The sequence below is a fragment of the Lissotriton vulgaris genome, chromosome 8 (genome assembly GCF_964263255.1).
Source record: "Lissotriton vulgaris chromosome 8, aLisVul1.2, whole genome shotgun sequence".
Lineage (NCBI taxonomy): Eukaryota > Metazoa > Chordata > Amphibia > Caudata > Salamandridae > Lissotriton > Lissotriton vulgaris.
This window is the reverse complement of record NC_141696.1, coordinates 317,481,409-317,499,520: the sequence shown is the minus strand read 5'-3', so window position 1 is coordinate 317,499,520 and position 18,112 is coordinate 317,481,409.

Here is an 18,112-nt window from a genome sequence, read left to right as displayed (position 1 = left end):
CTCACTCCTCTGGACACACGCGGTGGTTGACGGCTTCCAAGCCGATCAGGCAGCCAGGCAGGCGGTGATTTCTGCTACTCCTGTAGCACAGTCAAAGCAGGGAGGGTTCTCTTCAATCAGCGCAGACACTTCACGAGTGGCACCCGCGAAGCGGGTGCCGCGAGAAGTTGACAGGCTCGGCTGGGGGCGTGTCACGGTGGGGGGGCGCGGCACTCGCGGGAAGAGGACCAGCTGGGGATGTGGAATGCTGGTCCTCGCAGTCCCTGGGCCAGCGCCTCTCACTCCTCTGGACACACACGGTGGTTGACGGCTTCCAAGCCAATCAGGCAGCCAGGCAGGCGGTGATTTCTGCTACTCCTGTAGCACGGTCAAAGCAGGGAGGGTTCTCTTCAATCAGCGCAGACACTTCACGAGTGGCACCCGCGAAGCGGGTGCCGCGAGAAGTTGACAGGCTCGGCTGGGGGCATGTCACGGTGGGGGGGCGCGGCACTCGCGGGAAGAGGACCAGCTGGAGATGTGGAATGCTGGTCCTCGCAGTCCCGGGGCCAGCGCCTCTCACTCCTCTGGACACATGCGGTGGTTGACGGCTTCCAAGCCGATCAGGGAGCCAGGCAGGCGGTGATTTCTGCTACTCCTGTAGCACGGTCAAAGCAGGGAGGGTTCTCTTCAATCAGCGCAGACACTTCACGAGTGCATCTTAGCACAATCCGTCTGGGCTGGGGCTGTCTGTATAATGGACGCTGGTGGGGCTGCATGGCGTGCTGCTCCAGTTTCTCTTGTTTCTTTTCTACATTCATTACATTCAACACTTCCTCCTGGAAGTGAACTTTCGCTGTCTGTTGTAGTTTCTTTCCGCATTGAATGCCATTTTTCCAAAAATACCTTTGCGCTGTCTGTCTTGTCTTTTTGGACCATTTCCAAGTGGAAATGTGCTTGTGCTGTCTGTGTGGTCATTTGTGAACCACTACGTGTTCCATGTGCTCTCTGCGCTTGTAGTTTCAGTAAGTCCCTTCCAACATGAAAACCTCCTTATCACGTCATCTTCAACTTCTTTAAGACCACAAGTAGAACGTGAGGAAGTCTCTGGATCGTCGCCAAGATGTAGTGATGATGTTCCATGCTTTGAGGTGATTAGACGTAGCTGAGTAGTGTCTTTGTAAGTTATTTATTAAGTCCATAACATCAGTGGTAGCAGCCCCACTGGGAGCAGCCTGCCTGCTGCTCAGCCCATCTTCCAACTGTCAAGGCTCACCAGGCACCCAAGCATTCCACTCATTTCATCACACCAACATTCCATACAGAGCACTCACACTGGCTGAGCAGCTAAGAACCAGGTAGTGGGGAACATTTTAAACACAACAGGAAGATACTACAAAGAGCTTCTTCAGCATGAACAGAAATTTCCAAACATCTACCATACACTGCATTCACCTGATCTTGCATCGATAAAGAGCCATCTAACAGTAAACCCAAGTTTTCTGTCACTTTTTTGGCTTGAGGGCAGGACCAAGTAGGGACAGCCACCAGGTATCATTCCACACTATACTTGCCCCTCCAAAAGCAGGATTTCAATTTTATCTGCATTCAATTTCAGGCAGTGTGTCTGCATCCATATGGTTATTCAATCCAGATATTGTGACACGTGGCTTATGCGTCACAGAAGAGTTGCAGAGCCGGATACACATTTGTGAAACATTTAAACACATAATCAATAATGTAATCCAAGTTCATCCAATTTATTTCTCTAAAACGAAGTTCCAATTTTTCTCGCATATTTCATTGCACTTGAATTGCCCATTCGGGCCTATTCTCAGGCACGTGGAGAAACTTCATTACTCCAGTACATTAATTCACCCAATGCATTTCGGACCTTCTTCAGGGGTATCTACAAGTCCTAAAAAATATATGTGTCAACCCCACATCATTAGCACATGACAGTGATTAATCCCAAACACATATTATGCCTACACTTAAAAATGAATAATCCATCCTTTTCAGACAAATGAACATGTCCCAACAGTACTGTGTTTTCCACCTATTCATCTAAACCCCAAACAATATCTGTGTTTTTTCATCCTTGATACCCTCCCCATGCTCTAGAACAACCTCCCTCTCTAGTACCACTGCAGATTTAAGTCCCAGTATCACCGTCATTTACCCCTCGGTTATACAGCCTGTCTTACTCAATCCCCAGCTCCCCTGTTTATACCTGCGATCAATAGATCAGACCCATTCAAATGCATCCATATAGTCACATCGGATAGGCAGCCCCACAGACTTCCATACATCTATGTTTGTCTCTATCACCATAAACAACATATCACCTACATTTGCATACCTTGTGGATGGTCACTTGACTACCCGTGCACATGGCTAAAAATTGGTATCGTTCTATGCCCAAAAAAAATGTGTAATAGAAAAGGAAGGGAGAAGGTGATAAATAATCTGAGAAGTATCAGAAGTTTTTTGGGGGTAAAAAAAGACAAGGAACAGTCAGAGTCTGCCCTTGAAAGAAATGTAGAGCAAAAGTTATCCACACCTGCTATACTATGATACAGTAAGTATCAACCAGAGGTTCATTTATTCAAGTATATAAAGTCATTGCAATGAATAGAATCACATGTGCAAAAACTATTAATTTCTTATAAACAGAAAAATTATGATGAGAACTGCATCCACACAGGAAGGACTTTGCATGGAGAAGCTGTTAAGCTACAGAATGAATCAGATACAGAAACTAGAAATAAATCAATTTGATTGACAGCTCAAAGAGGCAATGTGAGCATATCAATAGTATGGCCTCAAATTTATGTCACCATTGACTGGGAGCATAGTTAGGGGATCCATGGAGGGAAAGAGTACTGATTAGTTAGCATGCCTGTGGAGTGTCGTGGTGGTTGAGTGACAGGTGCTGTGGTGCTACAGCCATATTGCAGTGTACTTGACCCAGCATGTCATGGAAGGTGCATTTGAAAGAAAGAAATACAAGAGGTTCTAATGTTAGAATTTTAGAACACAAATGGGAATAGCATCACAGAGTCTTTGCAGTGAGCTTCAGTTAAGATGAAAATTATTTGTAGACTGAGAATTGGTGTGGAGATTGTGGTAGATACCTTCCGGAGTACAGAGATTAGTACATCTACACACCATACAAGAGAGTGATAAAGGTGTTTCAATTGTGGGCAGTGAATGGCAAGCTTAGACAAGTGTGAGATTGATCTTATTTTGCATCACATTAGGGGCCATATGTTTGACCCAATTTGTGCTGCTCTTGCAGCATGCAAAATGGTGCAAGATCGACACAAACATTGTCATATTTTTGAATCCACAAGAAAGCCACCTCCCATGGCTTTGAATTGCGTCAAACATCTGGAGTAATGCGCAGCAGTGCACATCTCTGAGTTGCATTACTCTGTGCAAGGGAGGCATTCCATGGGCATTGAGTGGGTGTCAGCATGCAACTCCCATGGTTTCAACACATTTTCAGATATTCCATACCTGGTAACCTGGGAATGCATCAAAAAGACGTGCCTCCTTCATTCTGAAGCACGGATAGAGGAAAAACCCTCTCAGGATTGGTTTTGTGCAGGAAGGTGCTCCTTCACGAAAATAAATCTGTGTACAGCACAGGCACACTTGCACCAAGGGTGCCTGCTTTGGTGCTAGGGTGCTAAAATGGCACCAGAACAAGGTCAAAGGACAGGAATGTGCTGTCGGGGACACATCCGACTCCTTCCTGTGCTTTCCCTGTGATGCAGGCCACACAGCAAATTGACTTGCTGCCCTGTCTTACTTCACTAAACTCGTAAATATTGACCTTCATGTGTTTCCAATCAATTTGAAGCAGTTCTAGTCCCTGTCATCTGAGGTTTGACTAATGGTGATGAGCTCGGTTGATGCAGAGAAGTCAGGCCTTTTAGGCTTTAAAAAAGGTCAGATAATCATTGATATTTCTAATGCATTAGCATCACTTGAATTTTACTACATCAGTTTACAGATAAACCTTTGAGTTAAGACTTATAGTGGGTTAACTGATCTATAGTTTCTCCTGAGAATGAAGTAAGCTCACATTCCATGGCTTCTGCATTGGAGATGTTGAAGTCCTTAGGGGAACAATCGCATAAGAGGTCAATGAAGCAATAGCGTGTACGGGCCTGATAAGGCACCATGTTAAGAATGTGAGGCAGCAGCAAGTCGGATGATCAATGCAGTGCCGCCGCGATAGAGTAACGAGTAATGCCTGCAATCATCAAACCTCGGGGGATGCCACCCCAAACCGTAGCACAGTGAAAACAGACCACAAAAGGATCTCACACCAGATTTGAACAGTAGAGCACGTTTTAATAAATAAGACAAAACTACAATGACAACTTTTCAATCAATAGAACTGGAAATATGCAGGTTTAAATATTTCGGTGATGATAGAACCAAAGAGCACAAAGCGTCACTGTGGAAATCTGGTTGCCCCAGGCAAGTACAAAGTCACATTTTCAGGCAGATTGCAATGCAGCATGAGCCGGTAACAAATAGGCCCACTGTACAAAATACCTTAGATCCTGGTTGCAGAACATTGTGAGGTTCCGTACCAGGGATGCATCACGCAGTTGAGGAGATGCACCTAATCCAAGGAGGCATTGAGCTGTGATGCAAGGACCTTCGTCATTGTCAAGGATCCCAACAAGGATCCCAACAACAAGGACTTGCAATGAAAAGTCTGGTGCCGGCGATGGACCGTGCAGTCAAGGTGATGCGTTGCTTTTGAGGAGTTCTGACGCTGCAATGCAAGAACCTGTGCCATTGTAGAGGTTGCTGTTGATTAGAGATTTGCAATGAATGCGAGGGCCCGCATTGAGAAAGCTTTGCAGAGGCAGCGGTTCCGGCAGAGAGGTCAATACGGAGTCCTTTATGTTGGGAGAAACAAAGCAGAGGAGGAGATGTGTCTGTTCTGCTCCACTTTGCAGAGCAGAGAGGATGTGTAGATATTGCTATGTCCTTGGCGGGGGTAAGACTTACAGAAGGCAGAGTCCGGGTGCTGGGTTTGAGGTTGTTGGAGGATTCTGTCCCTTATGCTTTAGTCTGGAGGCCAGTAAACTAGCCCTTGGAGTCACTTTGGGGCCTGGGCAGGTCCAATCCTTTTCACCCAGGCAAGAGGGAAGCAGGCATTTGGTCAGAACAGCAGGGCAGAAGTTCATTCAGTGCAGCAGTCCGGCAGAATGGCAGTCCTTTCAGCAGCACAGCAGTCCTTCTTCCTGGTAGAGTATCCACAGGTCCAGAAGTGTACCGAAGAGGGGGTGTCAGGTCTAATATTTATACCTAATGCTCTTCCTCTAGGAGATGGGAGAAGCTTCTAGAGGTTTCTTTTTTAAGTCCCCAAGCATCCTGCCATCTTTGTGCTGGCAAGAGTTATGTTGGTGTTTGTAGATCTGTTTGTCAGAGTATGTAAGTATTTATGTATACTCTTACTCCGGAAGGTTTCCTGTTGTCAAAGATGTATGAAAGCAGAAGCACATCCTAACCAGCCAAAGGGTTCTATATAAATAAGAAATTATAACTTTTTGAGTTTTCACAAAGAAAGCCAAGGTTACATTTGTTGGTCTGAGTGTTGTAATATCCCTTTGGCTTTGTGCATCGGTTTTCCATGAGTCTTGGCTAAGGGGGACATGTGTTTGTACTCTAAGCCGTGTATGTATGATGATTCATTGTGTGCCTTTCTGCATACTGCAGATACAATAAAGAAATGATTTGTCTTTGTGAATGCTTTCTGAAATATTGTCACGCAAAGACTGACTTGATGAGTGATGTCTTTCTAAAGCGTACATTTAAACTATCTGAAAAGCAGAAACATTTTTTTACTAAGTTTTACTACAAAGTAATCTTAAAACTCTAATTACTTTGAAAACAGATTGTATTGACACACAACATTAGGCCTGCATGTGGACCAACCTTTAGTTATCATTTAAGTAGTTTAATTTCTTTCACTTGGTTAGCGTAAACGTGCTTATTTCTGAAATTCTGTGAGTCCTGTTGGTGCAACTTGGCACTCACCAGTGTAAATACAAGACAAGCTGTTAATCATGAAAACACGAGAAAGTATTTTTCAGAAAGCTTCTTCCTCAGCAAAGATTCATATGCAGTGCGTTGTGTTAAACATGTTCTACATGTGTTAACCATGTAAGATATAGAAGTAGATCTTTATTGACTGATTTATATTTATTAAAATCATTACAATTAGAGATTTGAAACCATATGTACATTAGTTCATACAGAAAATGTGTAAAAGGGAAGCTATATAAAATAGCATGAATAATTCCATGAAACTTCCAGCACTGTCGCTACAATTGTTATGATGCCTTGAGGGTGACAAGCCATACTGGGATCATTGATATAGTGTATATACAGCGAACATAGATTTAATTAAACAGGTAAAAGCATAATATGACAAACATATTAATGTCCTTAAAAGGTTCAGATCGTATAATAGTATACTGCACTCTACCTCGATCTGGTTTAAGGTGGAACCTGTGATGTAGTGTGCCTACGTGCTTTAAGATATACTCACTTATTACATAGTGAAATTGGTGCCTACATGAGTGCGATGCTGAGGAGGTTTAAGTCCATGTTCAACATGTTATCAGTTAAGCGAATAAACTTAAAAATGTAGGTGGTTAGATGAGCTGATTGACTGGAAAGACATCATATGATAGCTTGATGGCAGGTTCTCACCCCCTGGTTAATAAAATCAAGTTTCAAGAGAACTTGCCTCTCTTTTATTAAGTGTGGGCAAATGCAAACCGTATGTATTAAGGTTTCATTTGGGGAACCACAGAGACAGCAGATGTCGGTTGACCATTTTTGTATCCATATAGTAGTTCCATCCTTTGTTGGATATTTACCAAATCTTCACCTGAGGATTTGGTTCCTAATAAATGGCTGAAGGTATATCAATAGATATAGCTGAGGCTCTATCCTTTGAAACGAATTGATGACGAACCAAGCTTGCTTTTTACCTGCAAGAGCCTCCTTGTCCAACAGAAGTGATGGTTGAAAAGTAGCAGAACGATTTAGTATTTCATTAAAAGAAGTTTTTTTTATATACAAGTGGCTAAAAGGTTGAAGATTAAGGGCCAAATGTACGATGGGCAAAATAGCACATCACAAATTGCGACTCGCAATTTGCGAAACACTAATTGGCATGTACAACAGTGTGTTTAACACTGTTTGCGAATCCTAATGGGGTCTCAAATTGCGAGGCTCATGAATATTAATGAGCCTCTCACGAATTGCGAGCCCATTGGGAATGACAGGCTCTCTCAGGGATGGTGGCCTGCTGGGCTCAGCAGACCACCATGTCTGGGACTGCTTATAAATAAAGCATTTTTTTTCTTTAAATGCAGCCCATTTTCATTAAGGGAAAACGGGATGCATTTGAAAAAAAAAATGAAACGTGTTAGTTTAATTTTTTAAGGGCAGGTTGTGGTCCCTGGGACCACTGCCTGCCCTTAAAAAATAGTTTTAGAGACAGACCCCTTCCAAATTGCGACTGAATTACCACCCTCTTAAAGAGGGTGGTAATTTTCAAGTGTTTTGCAACCACAATTGCGGCCGCAAAACATTCATACATGGGGTTGCGGTCACTATTAGGAAGGGAACGCCCCTTCCTAATAGCGACTCGCAATTCCTAACTAGCCAGTCGCAAATAAATTGTGACTGGCTATTTAGAAATTGTGCATAGCCCTTTCACATTTTGCATGCTCAAATGGGTCGCAAACCAGTACAGCTGGCCCTTGGTCTGAAACTCTCAGGGCCCAATTCACAGAACTAAATTAGGATAAAATCCTAAACTTACTACTTTTGGCATTCACAGAAGGCAGTTACTAGTAGTAAAGTTAGGATTTTGTCTTAAGTTTGACTTAAGACAAACTTAAGACAGAATTAAGACAGTCTTAAAACAGACTTAAGTTAGTATTTTGTATTAAGTCTGTCTTAAGTCTGTCTTAAGTCTGTTTTAAGTCTGCCTTAAGTCTGTCTTAAGTTTGTCTTAAGTCTGTCTTAAGTTTGTCTTAAGCCTGTCTTAAGTCTGGCTTAAGTCTGTCTTAAGTTTATCTTAAATTTGTCTTAAGTCAAACTTAAGACAAAATCCTAACTTTACTACTACTAAATGCCTTCTGTGAATACCAAAAGTAGTAAGTTTAGGATTTTGTCTTAAGTTAGTTCTGTGAATCGGCCCCTCAGTTAAATAGTTTCTTAGACTCTAGCGAAAGTCATGTTTCATTAACTCTTGCCAGCACGTTTTTGCTAAAGTGCTGAGTTCAGAAGCATACAAAAGATACAAACTTTAAGAAAATGCTGATTGTCTCACTAGGGTTTGGCCCATCAAGCCAAATTCCAGTCGTACATTAGCATGGCCAATATTTTTGGGAATATTAAAATTGATTAAAAAACTTTAATTTGCAAGATGTCCAAAAGTTTGGAGTCTTTGCCTCAAAGGATTACTGACCCATTGTTAGACATGGCATATTTTGACGTGTTTCCCCCGAGTTTTTGCTTTCTGCCCTCCTGGTTTTGACTCTGTTTGCTGGTCTAACGTTTCTGCGTGCTTTTCACAGTGCTGATGATTGGTAAAGTACTAGTGCTCCTGTGGTAAATTGTGTTATGATTGGATATGCGACACACTTGTCAGCCTCCAGTAACGGGCACTGCGAGTGCCGGGGCTTATGAGTCCACCGCTGCTCGTGGGCCTGCATCACAGACTGTGCCACCCTCCTACGTACCCCAAAAAATTATAAGTGAATGAAGTTTGATATGCCTGAACTCAGCGTCTAAAGACTCAGCCTTTAGCAAGGGTGCCCTTTGCATTCTGAGTTCGTAAAGGCCACTTTTAGAAAGTGGGTATTATTTTGCTTGGTCAGCCCGTGTGCCTCTGCTGGAATGTGGATTGCCTGTCTGGTTTTGGGACAACAGATGGCTGTGGAGTGGGGTGGCTCTTGATAGTCTAGGTAGGTCAGGAAAGGGCTCAATAAACCTGGGTTACGATAGGGGAAGAGGGAGAGAATCTCCTTGCAACTCAAAGGGCCTGGTCTGCCTCTGACAAAGCCGTCTCCACCTCCTGTCAGGAATTCATGCCAGAGACGGTCTAACTGTTCTGGCCGGACACATACACCCTCTACCTGAAAGACCAAATGATTTTTGGATACAAATGCTGGGACCCAGACCCCTGAATTTTAGAACTCCTCTGGAACAAGAAAACTGCCAAGAAGAAGCGCAGATGAAGCTGCAAAAGGAACTACTGCTTTGCTGGGTGCTTTCCTGGGCTGAGCTGCAGTGGCTGCTTCTGTCTTGGGCAGTGAAAGGCCTGGACTGGACTTTCTGCAACCGAATTGGTGAGCCTCTTCAATCGCTTGAGGTAGAGCTTGCCACCTGTTCACGAAGTCTCAGGAACAGCAAAGACTTCAGGTTCTGTGTGAGTTGTGCTGCAATCCGAAGAACGCCCCTTGACGATGTCTATGATGGTCCTGCCGAACCCGTGTCCTGAGGGCACCACTGAAGGCACCACCGCAACCCCGCAACGCAACCCTGGTCTCACCAACGACGCCTGCTGACACCATCACCGAGCCGCTGCTCGCACTGTGACCTGTGGGCAACACACTCTGCACCGCCTCGCTACACGCCGATGACGTGGCCTTCCTGACGATGCCACTTCCCGCCAAAATCGACGCCGCTGCCTGCACCGTGATTCGGGGGCACCGCTCATAAATTACATGACGCACCGCCCTCATCCCGCACCGCCACCTTGGCCTATCGACACCGGCGCCATCTACTCCAGTTCATCAGCTGACGGCAGCACTTCAGCAACGACAATGCTGCTGCTTGCCCCGTGACCTCCTAGCACAGTGACAAGCACTGCCTTCATCTCACACCGCAAACCTGGTCTCACCGACTTCGCCATCTGACGCCGCCACTGAGCCCCTGCTCACACCGTGACTTGGGGGCACCGCATACTGCACCCCTGCGCTTCACACCACAGCACTCGATGCCTGTAGGCACCCGTGCACCGGATCCCATCAGAAAGGAGCTCAACCTGCAAAGCGGGTGACTTCAAGGGCCCCATCGCCCTGCATCTCTGACAGTACTGTTTGCAGGTCTTCCCGACCCAGTGGTCAGCCAGAACTGCTTTTGGATTTGTTGTTCACGATGCTGTGATACCCCCAGACAGAGCTATCAACATAAATGAACTATTTTTAAAAGCATATTTTGATAAGTGAAGATTTTGAAGCATAGTAATGTGGATTTTTATCGTATTTGGTCTTGTCTTAAGCATATAAAAAATTTGATATTTTTCTAAACTGGTGTGGTGTCCTTTTGTAGTGCGTACACTGTATTACTGTTAGTTATGTGCAAATGCTTTACACATTGCCTCTAAGATAAGCCTGACTGCTCGTGCCAGGCTACCAAGAGGGTGAGCAGTGGTTATTTTAGAAGTGTAACTCCCTTATCCCGACTAGAGTGGTGGTTTCTGCCTCATTTTGGCGCAAGTCTCAGCTAGCCAGAAAAGCCATAACACCCATGGACCAAAGAAGGCAACAGGTTTACCTTCATGGTTTCAACCAAGAACTCACAAATAGGACTGTAGTGCTAGAGGCACTCTTGTGGTCTGACACCCTGTGATGACCTTTGACTAGCATTTTTTAACTGACTTTGGGGTGTTATTTATCCTAGCCTGAATGTACAATGTCCTGCATATGCCTGTTTCTCTTAAAAGTCTCTTTCTTGTAATCTTGCAGTCTTTCAGTGGGAGCTGTCACGAAGTAGGATAGCCTTACCAGGAACAGAACGAGTGGGATGTGCATTTGAAAACATGAGAAGGAGAGAGAGGTTTGGAATGTACTTTTTGGGCTTCAAAGTGCAGTGTTGTGAGCAGTGTGTGCACAAATGTGCATTGTGTTGTACATTGGTAGAATCATGAAGTTCCTACTATTGGCTTTGATATGGCCTCATGTCATCCTGTTTTCTGACTCTGCCTTGCTTGAGATTTTTCTGCATGCACAGCAGCACTTATAAGTTGTTTGGGTTAATCACGTTCAAGGATTGTTTTGTGAGAGATTGTTTAAGGCTTTTGTGAACTTCGTCAAGATAAAGGCTGACACATGCGAGATTGGAGAACAGAATGTGGGAACTCCTTCCAGCCAGGAAATGCTTGCTTGGATGCTGGCCGGTTCTGGTAAAATTCCTCTGGCATGGGGGGAGGTCTCTCTCTAACCTTCTTGTGTGTTTTGAGATTATAAAGCTGAGGGTTGTTGACTTAGAAACTGGGAGTTTGGAATCCGAACAGGGACATACGCGTCCACTTCAGCAGGACCCTGGTTGCTAAGGCTCTTAACCAGGGCTGTTTAATTCCCCCAGTCAGGATTGGACTAAGATGCAGTGTCTGTACCAGGTGAAGTATTGGGTTTTGACTAGTGCCATTGTGAAGCGATGTTCCAGTGGCTGTAGTTATTTGAGGTGCTTGAGCTTTGATTATTGCCAATGTGATGTTTGGCCAGTGGCTCTGATCATTTGAGGTGCTTGAGTTTTGATTATTGCCATTGTGATGCTTGGCCAGTGGTTTTGATCATTTGAGGTGCTTTCTTTGTGATGTGTAAGTTAGTTGAGGTGCACATCCAAAGTAATCATTTGATGTATATATATCTTTCTGATCTCTTGGAGGACGTCCAGCATATTATATTTTCTTGAGTGTTTCATATTATTTGCTGTTTGTTTATTCATGGTATTATTCATGCATTTAACTGTTGCAGTCATCAAGTGTGTTATTATTGCTTGCACACAAATATATATATATATATAGCTTTGTGTATTTTAATGTTGTGCATTTGGCACCTGGGAAAGCCTTTCTGTTAGAGAGTATTGTGTAAAATAAAACCCCAAGCCTTATTCTAAGAGAGAGTGTCCTGCATTTTGTAAAATAAAACCCTTTTCTAAAGGTGTTGTTTATTTGGTGTTCAATGTCATTTGCCTCACCGAGTGTTGAGCCATCGTGTTTGAACTGTATTATCTGAAAGGTGAAAGCAAGACATTTGGCGTCACTTCTCAGGATTCAAAAAGAAAATTAAAAGGGGAAAGGAAAACAATTTTCAGAAAAACAAATGCAGAGTCCCAGATGCCAACTGAATTATTTGAGAGGGAGATTGCCTCTTTTGAAGAGGGAAAACAACTTGGTATTTCAGACAGAAGAAGTGGTCATTTGTAATGCATTGCTTAGCATTTATCAAAAATTTGAAAATTTAGAAAAAGAATGTAGTGAACTGAAAAGAGAGTTGGCTGATGCCTAGTTTGAAAAGAAGTATTTGAAAAAAAAATTAAACATGTAGTAGCCCAGGTTGAGGACGATGATGTGTTGGATGATACCTACTTCTCACAGCAGGATGTTGTATTCATATGTTTTCTCTTACACCTCTCTTTGTTTAATTTCCAAAGTATCGGATATAGATGTTGGATCATGCGATAGAAAATAGTATCAGGATTATCACGTCAAAGGCCATCACTCTGGGTCAACCCTACAAGTCCACATACATATTGTTTTTGGTGAGGGTGATGTGTTAATACCTTTTAATTCTAATTTTCAATAGCCCTGTGTTTCCCCCAGGTCTTTTGTAATATTTTCTCTCAGTTTATGTGTTTTTTCTTTTCCCCTTTCTCTGAGCAATATAATTTAGTATTATGCGTCATGAGACGTAAGTAGTGCCCTCTCATATTATACAGGCTAAACAATATGAATAGTGGGAGGCTACCTCTAGTTTAACCCCTGCTTCTCCCTAAACGGGGATGTTTCTATGATTCTAATCTTGATGTAAATATGTTATATATTAGTGCCATGTTGTTGTGTCAGTAAGTATTAGTCATGTCCAGTTGTATTTTTATATGTGTTTTTTTATGTATATTTGTCATGCATAAATGTGCAATTTGTATATATATGTATATATATATAGATGTTTTTATATGGTTATTTATATGCTGTCTTGTGTTAAAGGCCTGAGGAAGTTCGTTTTACAGGAACAAAACGTGGTGGCTGTTGTTCAGTGTTTTTATGAAGAACAATAAAGAACTATTCAAACAAAATGACCAGTTTGTGACTTCATCCCTGGTGCTGCCTCCACTTATGTATTGAATTTTGTTTCCGGATCTCCAGTGGGACTGAGCTGCAGCAGGTCCCGTGATTGTCTGGCATAGGACTCAACTCTATATGGGACTATATAATGGATGTGCTCAGCTTAGAGTCGGCTGTAGGTTCATTTCTTGTATGAAACATGTACCAAGATCTAAAGCCATTTGTTTTGATATGCTGTTCAGATGGTCAGGGTGATTCATTCGTGAAAAATGTGAACTTAGAGATGTTGCCAGTTAATCTACAGGTCTCACAAGAGGTTTTAAATAATTCTTTTGAGGACTTGCTCAGCCAGATATGAATTTGAACCAAGAAAATGTGGATGTGCATGAAGATGAACAGACCAGTCTGTTAGAATTAGCAATCGTTGGTTGCAGGTATAAATCAGACATGTCAGTGAATAATAAATCTTGCTCTACATGGAAAGGCGCTATTAGGAAAAAAATGCAGCAATGTGCTTTTGAATCTGCACAATAGACTATACAGTGTGTTTTAAACCATTGGTCAATTCAGAAAGAAGACAGTGTATCTTGTGTGCCAGTTCAGGAGAAGTGTGCTATTTTTAGTAATTGTGAAAAACAGGGAAACAAGAGTATAATTTTAAATTTGTGGACTGAAAATTTTCAAATGCTGGACAAATACAGATGCTTTTGTGCTTTTGCGCACTGAAAGACACTGGGCAGATGACAATAGGACATAATGTGACTTTTACTTTTGAATTTTCTCAAAAGCAATGGGAAGAAGCAACTGTTATTAAATGACATATCCAGACAGAAACTGCCGTTTTGCATGAACAGTTGGTGCAGGCTATTAAGGATAATATAATTATTAAATGTGTCTATTAGGCGTTGTAAGCCAATTCGAGTATGACTAAGCAATATGGTATCTTTAGCATATTATAAGTATTTTATGTTGGTACAGGAGAAGTTTGGCAATTGAGAATTTACTTTTTGTAAATAAAAGAGTAAGTCTGCCATAAATAGACTAAAAAGACATATAGCTAATACCCAGCCTTGTTTCAAACCACTAAGTTTTCACAACATTGCGTTGTACATCTGTCGTCACCCAGCTTTACCCAAATTCAGCTATTTGTGTATAACAATCTAATCATGTTTAATAATTATATTTGATAATGTTGTCCACTCTTCCAGATCCTTTATTAGGCATTTTGCTAAGACTTTAGCACCCATGTCTGTTAGGGCTATTAACCGATAATTGGCGGGGTTGTCTGCTGGGCCATCCCTATAGATACGTTGAATAATACTCCCTTGCCAAGATACCGGAACCATTTAAGTAGTTACTATATCGTTGAATAGTGGAACTAAAATTCTTGCCCATAGGTCCATATTGGCTTTAAAAATGGCATTAGGAATGCCATTGAGGTCAGGTGCTCCATTTTCTCTAATCCTACCTATTATTGTTTTCAACATTTCCTCATTTATAGATTCAATTATTCATACATTTTTGGGCCAAGGGATTTCTTTCACATTGCTCCCACAACTTAAGTCGATTAAGTTGGTTGATATAGTCCATTGTAGATTATTACCCATGTCGCTGTCTGGTGAGGCCCGATACAATTTGCAAATAAAGGTTTCCCATCGTGATTGAGGAATATTTGCATTATTGGTCCCTCATGCTACCAAGATCCAGCACATTGATTATTCTCCATATTGCTTTTGGATTGTTGGTGTTACAGGTGTGGTGCAAATGTGCCCATATTTCTTCGTAGTGGAACATTTTAGCCTTCCAGATCTCCTGTTTGTACATTCTTCCAAACCCTTTCAATGAGAGTAATTTAAAGGATTTGACAGCAAAATATGAATGTTTTTATATTACCCTTGTTGCATTATTGAGGGCTTTCTTCTGTAAATACAACCTGTGTGAGTACCATCTATTGTGTGGTGGCCTAATATGATGGTCCCTAGATTAAATATTAGTTGGAAAATGTTCTAATAATAATGAACACAAACAGGGCCATATTTCCAACATGGATTTTCCTAATCGTGATTTGCAGGTTGTCAATTAAATTTTTTTAGCTGTAAAAGCCATTATATCAAGCTGTTTGGATGACTGCCAAGTTAGCCTTTTTAAATTGTAAGCGGTTGGCATTTAATACTGCTAATGACAACCTTATAACTTGTGTATTATGATCGCTCCACACGGGGGACAACATGGTACCCACCTATTCCAGTTGCTATATCCTTTGAAATGATAGTGTAATCGATTATTTAATTTTGCTTTGAGTTTTTATAGGTGGGTACCCTTGTTTGTACTATTCAGATGATCATAGAGCAGCATTAGATTACATCTTTGCAATTGGATGCTGCACATCTTAATTATATCTGAGGTTTATTTTGCTCGAAAATTGCCGGAGACCATATTCTTATTCAAATCACCTGAAATAAACAAACTAGTTGCAGGGTGTTGAAGTGTCAACATTTTACTTACACCCCAGAATATTGACAGTTGAGTTATTTTAGTCGATCTCTTTGTACTCAAGTATACATTTATGAATATGATCGGGGTTGTGTATATAGTTGATGCATAATAGCCATGTTACTTCAAAGTCAATTAGCTGTAGTTTGGCATTTATATACAATGAAACCTAAATTGAGAGGCCACTTTTAGCTTGTCCATATGTGGATATACAAGTTACAGAAACAGAAAATGTTCCTGTAGCATTAAGATTTCAAGGTTCTACAGGAAAGCTATAGTATCTCGGTCTTCCAACTGTCTGGACAGCGCATGGACATTCAAGTAGCATTAGTTGATTGTTTTTGTTGGACCTGGCAGATGGTTTTCTCTTCAGTCATTCCCGAAGGATCTTCCCTTGGTGAGAGTTGAGGGTAGCCAACCCCAATCATCCATTAGGCCCATGTTTCTCTGTGTTTGATCGCAAATATGCGATACTAAAGTTTAACTTGTAATTTGTAATACCTGAGGTAAACTGGATTACATAGTGGACCAATTGCTCCTTTTAACGCATTGATTATCCCACTCTGATTTCTGGCAATCTTAGTGTTTGTCTTGTCTCGTAACACCAAAGCTGATCTAGGGATCAATATTGTCGGATAGCATCTCTATCCCCCATTCTTTCAATGGAATACCATTTTCCAAAGTGTTAATAACTCTCTCCTTGTTATGCCATATTGTATGTGAATTTTTGCGAGGAGAGATGGAGGAGTTACGATTGAATTGAACAGAATCTAAGGCATCAGTTCTGATATAAGCAAGCATTGGAAGTGAGGCTAATAACAATAACTTTAATATGTTGCTATAGTTTAATATGTCATGTGGGCCCCTTGAGTCATGTTGGGGAATGAATAGGGGTTTTTCAGGAGAGGTAAGGCTTTTTTCTGGAGTTTTGGTTATGGGATCCCAATTTAAAAAGGGGAAGCTAATTGTCATATTATGTGTCCCCTGACACCTGTGACAGGCTCCTGCTAAAGGAATATCACTAAGAAGCACTGGTTTTCTTGAGTAACTTTCTGCTTTTGCTGTCAACTATTTGCTGGACTCATTGTTTTCTCTTTTCTTACTGGCTGGGTAATTGGTATTTCTCTACAGATTTAAACATGGCCATATGGTATCCTACCTATTGGATTTTTTAACAACTGGTCTAGCCCTTCTTCAAAGACTTCTATTTCCAACTGGCTGCTTAAGACTTCAATCAATTCCTTCTCTGCATCTGTCTATATAGCTTTTTTTCCCGGCTAGCCTATGAGCTGGTTTCGAAAATTGGATAATCTTTCTTCATCCTTTCTGCCATACTTGTCTTTACTGACCTATTTGCTTTATTATGTGCTTTTCTTTGCCCTTTCCAAGCTCTTTTGGATAGCCTGGTAGTTTTTGAACTAATGAGTGAATTTGGGCTTTTTATTGCTTGATTAACTTCACTGACATGGGATGCTGATATTTGCGTAAAATCCTTTATGTGCACTGGAGAGTCCGAGGTAATCCATATTGATCCTTGATTGGCTATGGACGTTTTTTTTATCCCCAGCTTGCGCGGTGTATTGCTTTGTTGTTTATCACTGGTCATAATAGCGTTGTTTCATGTTAGGATGGAAACGCTCTTCTTTCCCTTGACCGACCATGCCCCATACTCTGCTCTGGGCTGGTGTAATATTTGAACTAATGAATCTTTAAACCATCACAGCACATCCATTTTCAATGGTCAGCTCTGGGTTCTGGCCCCTTATTTTGCAGCAGCGACATCAATCTAACTTTGTCGACTAACGCCGTAACAATGCTTGGCATGTTTTACACCTTGTCTATGATGTGAGCACAGTTACAAGAGGTCACCTGATTATCTCTGTCTGATTGGGCCTTAGCTATTAGATTTGGCAAGTTCAATAACTTCTAGGCGATTTTGGTTACATAAAGGATAAGTGTATTGAGCAGCTCCATCTGAATATTTAATTTCTCAGAGTGATAGTTTAAACCCTGGTAATAGCACTCATTGTGTTAAACATGCTGCTCCATATTCCTGACTGAGCATGTGATTGGTCTTCATGGGAGTTGACTTCCCCCAAAAAGTTATCATATTTGGCCAGAAATGAAAGACACATCCGATTTAAGTGAGTTGGTCAAGGAATCTCCATTCTCTAACTTGCCATGATCTTGAGCTGCATGCATATTCTTTTTGGCTATTTTCTCTAGTGACATGGATGTGTAAAAGTCTGGCTGATTACTTCCTGCTATTCATATTGGGTTGAAGGGATCTATTACTGAATGGGCCTTTTGCTTATTAGGACGTACTCTATTCAGAGCTGCTTGGTCTCATATATTTTCCTTTCAGTTACTTGTAGCCGATTTCAATATTGATAGAGTTGTCTTTAACCGTTTGGGTGAAGAGTGGCATACCTCAGAGGTTGTGTTGGTGGCTGCACGGTTAAGTGAGTGGGTGTGTGAGTGGCTGTTTTGCACAGTAAGTGTATGTGTGAGTGGCTG